Genomic DNA, 9829 nt, shown 5'->3' on the forward strand with positions numbered 1-9829 from the left:
ATTGATATATTGTAAATGTATAATAAAGTTTTAAATATTTTACATAGTAGTGAAAAACTTAAAACTGTATTGTATTTATTTTTATGCTCATATTTTCAGTTGTTGAAAGCTTTATATGGTATCCTTTTTACAATGAAAAAAAATAGTAAAACTCATCTTTCAGTTGGAGGTTCAAAGAAGTCACTATTTGGGATATGGTTTGATGGGTTTTTAGAAATAATACTTCAGCTCTCTTAATATGTCTGCTTTGTTGTATGTATACTTTCATTTTTTAATCTGTAATCCAATTTTGAACTTTTTTGGCCATTACATAAAATATTTAAGTTGTCAGCATTATTAGAAATTAAAATTGTGTATACGTCAAAGCCTAAAATACTGAAAGACAAACTGTCAAATTGTTTAAAATCCAAATAATGAGATTTAATTAAACCGTATGATTTGCAAAAATGCATTTTCTTTGTGCTGTCTAGATGATTGTCACTGGTAAGAACTGCTAAAAATGAAAATCCTGGCATAAAAGTGTATACATACAGTTGTTAGCCTATGGCCATTACAGAAAATTTTAGAAAATGAAGCTATCAACTGTCATTTAGAAAATAAAACTAACACCGGCCAACTGCAAAATAAATAAATAAATAAATAAGAACAAATAAACAAAAAAACCTGCCAATTTGTTTTACCATCATGTGATTTATACTGAAGAGTTTTTTAACGACTGCATTTAGAAACACTATTTCTATAAAATACTACTTAATTGCACTCTGGAAATTGAAGTTGCTTCTTGCTGATTACATTTATCAGCTGAGAACTGGGCTGCACTGGAGAGTGAGAGACTATTTTTATGGAGGCAAAATCAATGGAACTTTTAAAATTTTAAATCACTGTTTTATTTATAAGTTTCAAAACACAGAATGTAATAATGTGTATTATACATTATTGTGACTGCCGAGATTTCTATAAGGTTTGGGCTACGATGTTTGGAGCACTCCAGAATAGTTCAAGAATTTGAAGCTGGGCAAGTTCTGGATATTTATTGATTTCTCTTTTTGGAGAACTGCTTGGTTCAAGGGCAAAAACCTGAAGTTTTCTGAAATAAGAAATAAATGTCAATTAATTGTTTTACAGACTGAACTAGAAGGGCATTTATTTAGCAGCCACATTTGAGTTCATAGGTGCATAGCTTTATAAATCAATAGAGCACTCACTGAATTTCGCTCAGTGTGTTATTCTTGTCTGAGAGATAGATGCCATGGTTGTAGAATGACACCTGACTGTAATGGATTGAATTATGTCCCTAAAAAAAGATATGTTGAAGTCCTAACTCCCAATACCTGTCATTGTGTCCTTCTTTGGAAATCGGGTCTTTGATGATATTGCCAGATGGCATGAGATCATATCGGAGGGGGGGGGGTCCCGCTCCTGAGGTGTGTACAGGTATCCCCCGCTTGCCCAAAGTTTGCTTTACCATCTCTAATTTTACCAAAGACCTACATTAGTATCTGTATTTGCTAACTGAAAGAAATCCAAAGAGGATTTTCACATTTACAAAAAAAAGCTTTTGCAAAAAGCCTTTTAGTGCTCAGCATTTGTCTTGTAGTAAGCCATTTAGGAGGTAGCTCACACCCCAAGCAGCAAAAGCTGTGTCGCCAAGCTCCTTCCCCAGGAACTACACTCAGCAACTCAGCATCAAGCCGCCAAAGCTCTGAACTGTTTGTGAATACTATATGTTAGTGTTACTAGATTTCATGTGTTCAAGGAGCTCTGGTGGTGTAGTGGGGTGAGGCATTTGGCTCCTAAGATTGGCAGTTCAAACCACCAGCTGCTCCATGGGAGGAAGACGAGACAATCTACTTCCATAAAGATTTACAGCCTTGGAAACCCAACGGGGGGTCACTATGAGTCAGAATCAAGTAGATGGCAGTGAGTTCGTCTTTTTTTGGTTTTGGTGCTTTTTGGTAGGATTTGGTAGGTTATTTTGGGGGCCTGGGAATGCTCAAAAATTTTTCCCATATAAATTAATGGTAATTGTTTGTTCACTTTACGTCAGTTCAGCTTATAAAAGATTTCAAGGACACTTTACTTTCCGATAGTGGGAGAAAACTGTATTTCTAAAAGAGGAGAAGATGGTGAAATACTTTGGAAAAGGACAGCTTTAATAGTTGCACAGTGTGAAGGATGTAATCCATGTTACTGGATTATACATAGAGAAACTGTTGGACTGGGGAATATTTGGTTATGTGTATTTTTTACTGCAATTAAAAAGAAAAGAGATAGACACACAGACACAGACAGACACCGAGGCAAGATGGCCATGTAATGACACAGACAAAGATTCGAGTTTTGCTGCAACTGCAAGCTAGGGAGCACCTGAGGCTCCCAGAAGGGGCGAGAGGCAAGAAATGAGCCTAGAGGCTTTGGAGAGGGCATGACCCTGCTGACACCCTGAATCCAGATTTCTGACCTTCAGGACTGTGAGACAATAAATATCTGTTATTTTAAGATACCCCCTTTGTGGTAATTTGTTACAGGAACCCTAAGAAACTAATTTTAAAAACCCCAAAAAAACAAACCCACTGCAATCGAGTTGATTCCAACTCATAGCAACCCCCATTGAGTTTCCAAGGCTATAAATATTTACAGCAGTAGATTGTCTCATCTTCCTGCAGCTGGTGGATTTGAACTGCCAACCTGAGGGTTAGCAGACAAATGTCTTATCCTACTACACCACCAGAGCTCCTTAAGAAACTAATACACAGACTTAATAAGTTTTCAATACACTTAGCTATTTTGTTATGATAGTATCTTGTGGTGTACAATATACATCATGGAGTGGTAGAAGAAACATAGGCTTAGAAGTCAGACCAGCCAAAGTTCACATCCTGACCTAACAAAATTACATAACCTCCCTCAGATAGTTTCATCATCACAGGCCAATATGGTGATATTCCGGCTTCTACAGAATACTACTTGCAAAACCAGTCTGAATTTACATTTCTCACATTTTTGCCTTTCATCCCATTAGGAGGGCTTGCAAGAAGTTGTCTACAGGTAAACTTGCAGGGCCAGTCTTTACCTTGTCCTTTGGGGTATACAACTCAAGATGGCTTGCCTCTTGATCAGATTTCAGAGGAAGTAGATTAGGGGTTTTAAAGATAATTTTCATTTTCTGAAGGGAATGATATTTTAGATTCTTGGTCTTCAACCACGAACATAATGTCATCTGAAACAAAAAGGGGTTGGCACTTTATAATTTATATACCAAAACAAAACTTGTGAGGTGCTTGGTAGCAAGAAAGCTTGACTGAGTTGACAGATGGACTAACTCACAAAACAATAGAGAAATCACATAATTTAATAAACAAGTCATTCTTTTTTTTTTTTTTTTTAACTAAAATATGGGAATTAGGGAATACCTCTTTCTGCTTAGCAAGGGAAAACTGTCACCTACTCAATAGAAGTGCATATTCCAAAAGTTACAGGAAACATTTGTAAACTTGGAAATGGTAGAAATGCACACATACATATTCACATTTATATGTATATAAATACATATTTACTTTAGTGTAATAAACAATCGCAAAACACATTGTTAGTTAAAAAAAACCATACTTGCTTCAGTGAAATTCCTTTCATAAAAATGTGAGCAAGCGTTTCTATGAGATAAAATCACAGAAGTAAAATGAATGGCTGAAAGGATTGTCAGGATTTTGACAATAGACATTGGTAAATTCACCTCAGAAAAAATGATACCAATTTGCACACCAACCAAATGTGGGTGTGCCTGGAATCCCAAGGATTTTGTCGGTTTACATAATCTGCCTTTCAGTTACCCTCAACCCACAGTGACAGTCTAATATATTAAATGCCTTAAATGCCCTTCATAGTTGATCAACTAATAAATGTAGTATAACATTCAGTCTGTCAAATGAGGGGTGAAGGTTTAAGTAAAAACTCACAGCTTTAAACACATGTTATTCTCCTTGTTTACTGTTTGTTCCCAGATTTGCTTTCTTCTCATTACCATGTGTTGGAGTTGACTTGATGGCAACTAACACCACCACCACCATTCCTATTTAGTTGGGACCAATGGTCCATGTTTTCTTAAACTAGAACCCTTAGCTCCTTCAAACTGTCCCTTTTTGCTGCATCTCCCCCCAAATTTCTTCTTTCTGGAAAATTCCAACCCTCTGCTCACTTTCCTCTTTACTTCTACAAAAATATCAAATAACTTGGTGCCTTGGCACTATGATGGCTTTAATCTTCAGTTGCCCTGTGTGCAGCTCTGCAATCCATTTCCCTGCCATCAGTCCTTTCCCACAGCTCATGCGCAGTGGTTTGCACTACTGTTGAGTTGAATTCCGACTTATAGTGACCCTAGAGAGTCCCGCAGGGTTTCCAAGACTGTAAAACTTTATGAGGAGCTCTGGTAGAATAGTGCGTAAGGCACTTGACTGCTAACCAGAAGGCTGGCAGTTCAAATCCACCAGCCACTCCTCAGAAGAAAGGTTGGGCAATCTACTTCCACAGTGATACAGCCTCGGAAACCCAAGGAGGAGTTGCTATGAGTTGATTCTGACTCAACAGCACATAACAATAATAACAACAAATCTTTATGGAACCAGAATGCCTTTATCTTTCTCTCAGGGCAAGTCTGAGAGGTTCAAACTGTCGGACCTTTCAGCTAGGGCTTCTCTAAACTGGGTCTTATTACTGAGGACAACTAGAACCACTGTGTATTTACAAGGTCATCACAAATATTCTGTTAAAATTAAGGTTCACATCTGTAGCGTGTCCCTTGAAACAGCACTAATTTATTTATTAATTCATTTTTACTTCACCAAAGACGACATTCAGGTGGCCAAAAAACACTTGAAGAAATGCTCACTTTCATTAACCATTATAAAAAAAGCAACAGTAATTTTAAAGTAGTTATTGACAATCAGCCACTCCTCGGAAGGAAGGTTGGGCAATCCTACTTCCGTAGTGATACTGCCTCGGAAACCCAAGGAGGGGTCGCTATGAGTCAGGGCTGACTCGACGGCAAATAACAACAACAACATTGACAATCAGCATCCAAATTCCAGTGTTGTGTGGAAAAAATTTTCTAACTTAAAATTCAAAGGCTTTATCTAAATAAATAAAACTTTTATAACATGTAGAATGCTTAAAAAAAGCCCTTGGAGTTTGAGGTCAGTTAAATCCTGTAATACATCTCCCATAGTGCTGAGCTCCTAAGAGTAAGGAACATAGCCAGGAAGAACAGGATGGAGCAGCCTTTGTTATTAGCCTGGAGAAGGAGGGATGTCACACACAGACATAAATTACAGCAATGAGACATATGCTCTGGGGCTACCTTCTTCTCCTGCTGGCTGTATCATCAGTCCATGGCAAAGCACCCTCTTCGAATCTGTTTCTCTCCACTGAGGGAGAGTTCAGAACATTTCCTCTGCCTCTCTGAGGATGATTAGACATTCTATGTCAAAGCACCTTAAAGCATCTTTGTGAAGAAGTAACAAGAGCAAGTAAGACTGGATGAATCTATAGATCAATTTGGGGAAGAACTGCTATCTTCATAATTTTGAATCTTCCAATCCACAAAAGGGGTCTATCCTTTCATTTATTCAGTTCTTTAATTTACATAAAAATATTTTGCACATTTCCATGTAGAGCTTGCACATCTCTAATTAGATTTCCTAGCTTTTTGATGTGTTGATGTTATTTTAAATAGCATCATTTTATAAATTTCACTTTCTATTTGGTGTTAATATATAAATATAACTGAATTATGAAGTATCTTTTTCATTAAATTCACCTATAGTAATAGTTTGGAATCTAAAGCAAATGGAATAAATGACAAGATAAAAGAGCTGAACAGAAGATTTCAAAGAGCAGCTTGAGCAGACAAAGTCAATTATTATAATAAAAAGTGCAAAGACCTTGAGTTAGAAAACCAAAAGGGAAGAACACGCTCAGCATTTCTCAAGCTGAAAGAAGTAAAGAGAAAATTTAAGCCTCAAGTTGCAGTATGAAAAGATTCTATGGGCAAAATATTGAATGATGCAGGAAACATCAAAAGAAGATGGAAGGAATACACAGAGTCACTGTACCAAAAAGAATTGGTCGATGTTCATCTATTTCCAAAGGTGGCATATGATCAAGAACCATGGTACTGAAGGAAGAAGTCGAAGTTACACTGAAGGAAGCAGCGAAAAACAAGGATCCAGGAATTGATGGGATACCCATTGAGATGTTTCAACAAACAGATGCCTCACTGGAGACACTCACTTGGCTATGCCAAGAGATTTGGAAGACAGCTACCTGGCCAAGTGACTGGAAGAGATCCATATTTGTATCCATTCCAAAGAAAGGTGAGCCCACACAATGTGGAAATTATTGAACAATATTATTAATATCACACACAAGTTAAAATCTTACTGAAGATAATTCAAAAATGGTTGCAGCAGTATATTGACAGAGAAATTCCAGAAATGCAAGCTGGATTCAGAAGAGAATGTGGAATAAGGGATATCATTGCTGATGTCAGATGGATCTTGGCTCAAAGCAAAGAATACCAGAAAGACGTGTATTTGTGTTTTATTGACTATGTAAAAGCATTCAATTGTGTGGATCGCAACAAATTATGTATAACTTTGTGAAGAGTGGGAATTCCAGAACACTTAATTGTACTCATGAGGAACCTGCACATAGACCAGGAGGCTGTTGTTTGAACAGAATAAGCTGATACTGCATGGTTCAAAAACAAGAAGGGAGTGCATCAGGATTGGATCCTTTCATTATACTTATTCAATCTGTATGCTGAACAAATAATCTGAGAAGCTGGACTATATGAAGAAGAATGTGGCATCAGGATTGGAGGAAGAATCGTTAACAACCTGAGATATGCTGACATCACAACTTTGTTTGCTGAAAGTGAGGATGATTTGAAGCACTTACTGATGAAGATTGAAAACTACAGTCTGAAATTATGAATTACATGTCAATATAAAGAAAACAAAAATCCTCACAACCGGACCAGTAACCAGCATCATGATAAACGGAGAAAATATTAAAATTGTCAAAGATTTTATATTACTTGGTTCTACAATCAACACCAAGGGAAGCAGCAGTAAAGATATCAGGCGACATATGAAAATAACCAAAACCAAACTCACTGCCATGGAGCCGGATCCAACTCATCACTGCGGAAGTAGATTGTCCAACTTTCCTTATGAGGAGTGGCTAGTGGGTTTGAACCACCAGCCTTCGGGTTAGTAGTCAAATGCCTTAGACACTACGCCACCAGAGCTCCTAGATGTCTTGTTGTTGTTATGTGCTGTCGAGTCAGACCCAACTCATAGTGACCCCTCCTTGGGTTTCTGAGGCAGTATTACCACAGAAGTAGATTGCCCCATCTTCCTTCCAAGGAGTGGCTGGTGGGTTTGAACTGCCAGGCTTCTGGTTAGCAGTCAAGTGCCTTAGGCACTATGCTACCAGAGCTCCCAACTGGCCAAATTGGCTGCAAGGGACCTCTTTTGAGTGCTGAAGAGCAAAGATGTCTCCTTGAAGATTAAGATGTACCTGACACAAGCCATGGTATTTTCAATCACCTCATATGCATGTGAGAGCTAGAGAATGAATAAGAAAGACGGAAGAAGAGTCAATGCTTTTGAGTTGTGGTATTGGCAAAGAATGCTGAAAGTACCGTGGACTGCTAACGGAACTAACAAATCTGTCCTGGAAGAAGTGCAGCCGGAATGCTCCTTGGAAGGGAGAATGGCCAGATTTCATCTCACCTACTTTGGTCATGTTATCAGAAGGGACCATTCTTTGGAGAAGGATATCATGCTTGGTAAAGTGGACGGTCAATGAAAAAGGGGAAGGCCCTCAACAGATGGATTGACACAGTGGCTGCAATGATGGGCTCAGGTATAGCAGGGATAGTGGAGCTGGCACGGGACCTGGCAGTGTTTGGTTTTACTGTACATATGGTCACTATGAGTCAGAGACGACTCCATGGAACCTAACAACAACAACAACAGTTTGAAAATTCTTTTAGATTTTCTATGTACATAATTAGATCATTTACAAACAATGACTATTTAAATTCTTCCTTTGGTGGTGTAGTGGTTAAGACATTTGGCTGCTAACTAAAAAGTTGGTGCTTCAAACTCATTAGCCGCTCTGCGGAAGAAAGATGAGGCAGTCTGCTTCCGTAAAGATTTATAGCCTTGGAAATCCATGAGTTGGAATTGACTTGATGACAGTGAGTTTCCAGTGTTTAAGTCTTTCTTTTCTTTTTCTTGCCTTATTTTATCACTAGAACTTTTAATACAAGGTTGAATAACAGGAGTGATTATAGTCATCCTTGTCTATTCCTGAGGCAGAACTTTCAATATTTTACCACTAAATATATCTTCAGTAGACTGTATCTCAATCAGATTAAGGAAATTACCTTGTACAGTTTGTTAAGGATTTATTTATTTAGTTGCTTATTTACTTATTCATTCATTTATCATGAGTGGAGGTTGAATCAAATCCCTTTTTAAAATTTCCATCTTTTGAGATAACTATGAGTTTTCTCCCTTTAAAAAAATTGAGGCAAAATACATTGATAAATTTTTTTAAAATCTTACACTTTTGCACACATGGAATTAACCTCACTTGGTAGTGATATATTATCTTTTAATATATCACTAGTTCTTGTCAGGTTTTGGTATCATGGTTTTAGGATGGACTTAAAAATGGAATTCAGAAGTATTTCATTTTTTCTATGCACTGGAACTATTTGTATAAAATAGGGGCAATTTCTTCCTTAAATGTTTGAAAGAATTCAATGGTAATGCTTGATATTTTCTTTGTTGAACTGTTTTAAATAATTGATTCTATTTTCATTAATACATAGTGAACTCTTCAGATTTTCTATTTGTCTTATTTGTTTTTTGAGGAACTTGTTTTTATTCAAATTGTTAAAATGGTGTTAAGTTCCTCATGTATCCTTATATCTTTTGTGGAGTCTCTGGTTTTATTTTTCATTCATGACATTAAGTTCTTTTATTTTTATTGGTAAGTATTACTTGGGGTTCATCAATTTTCTTAATCTTTTCAAAGAACCAGCTTTTAGCACAGTTCAACTTTTTCATTGATTTCTATTTGCTTTATTTGTTGTTGTTAGGTGCTGTCGAGTCGCTTCCGACTCATAGCGACCCCATACACAGCAGAACAAAACACGATCCCGCACCAGCTCCATGATCCCTGCTATACTTGAGCCCACTGTCGCAGCCACCGTGTCAATCTTTCTCATCGAAGGCCTTCGCCTCTTTCGTCGACCCTCCACCATACCAAGCATGACATCCTTCTCCAGGGAATGGTCCCCTCTGATAACATGGCCAAAGTAGGTGAGACAAAGTCTGGCCATCCTTGCCTCCAAGGAGCATCTCAGCTACACTTCCTCCAGGACAGATCTGTTAGTTCTTTTGGCAGTCCATGGTACCTTCAGCATTCTTCAGAGCACCAAAACTCAAAAGCATCAACTCTTCTTCGGTCTTCCTTATTCATTGTCCAGTTCTCACATGCATTCTAGGTGATTGGAAATATCATGGCTTGTGTCAGGTGCACCTTAGTCCTCAAGGATACATCCTTGCTCCTTAGCACTTGTAAGAGTTCCTTCGCAGCCGACCTGCCCAGTGCTACATGTCATCTAATGTCCTGACTGCTGCTTCCATTGGCCTCGATTGTAGAACCAAGCAACGTAAATTCTTTGACAACCTCAATCCTTTCTCCATTTATCATGATGCTGCTTATTGGTCCAGTTGTGAGGATTTTTGTCTTT

Source organism: Orycteropus afer, unplaced genomic scaffold (genome assembly GCF_000298275.1).
Source record: "Orycteropus afer afer isolate SDZICR_OR568_19922 unplaced genomic scaffold, OryAfe1.0 scaffold00033, whole genome shotgun sequence".
In the NCBI taxonomy this organism is placed as follows: domain Eukaryota; kingdom Metazoa; phylum Chordata; class Mammalia; order Tubulidentata; family Orycteropodidae; genus Orycteropus; species Orycteropus afer.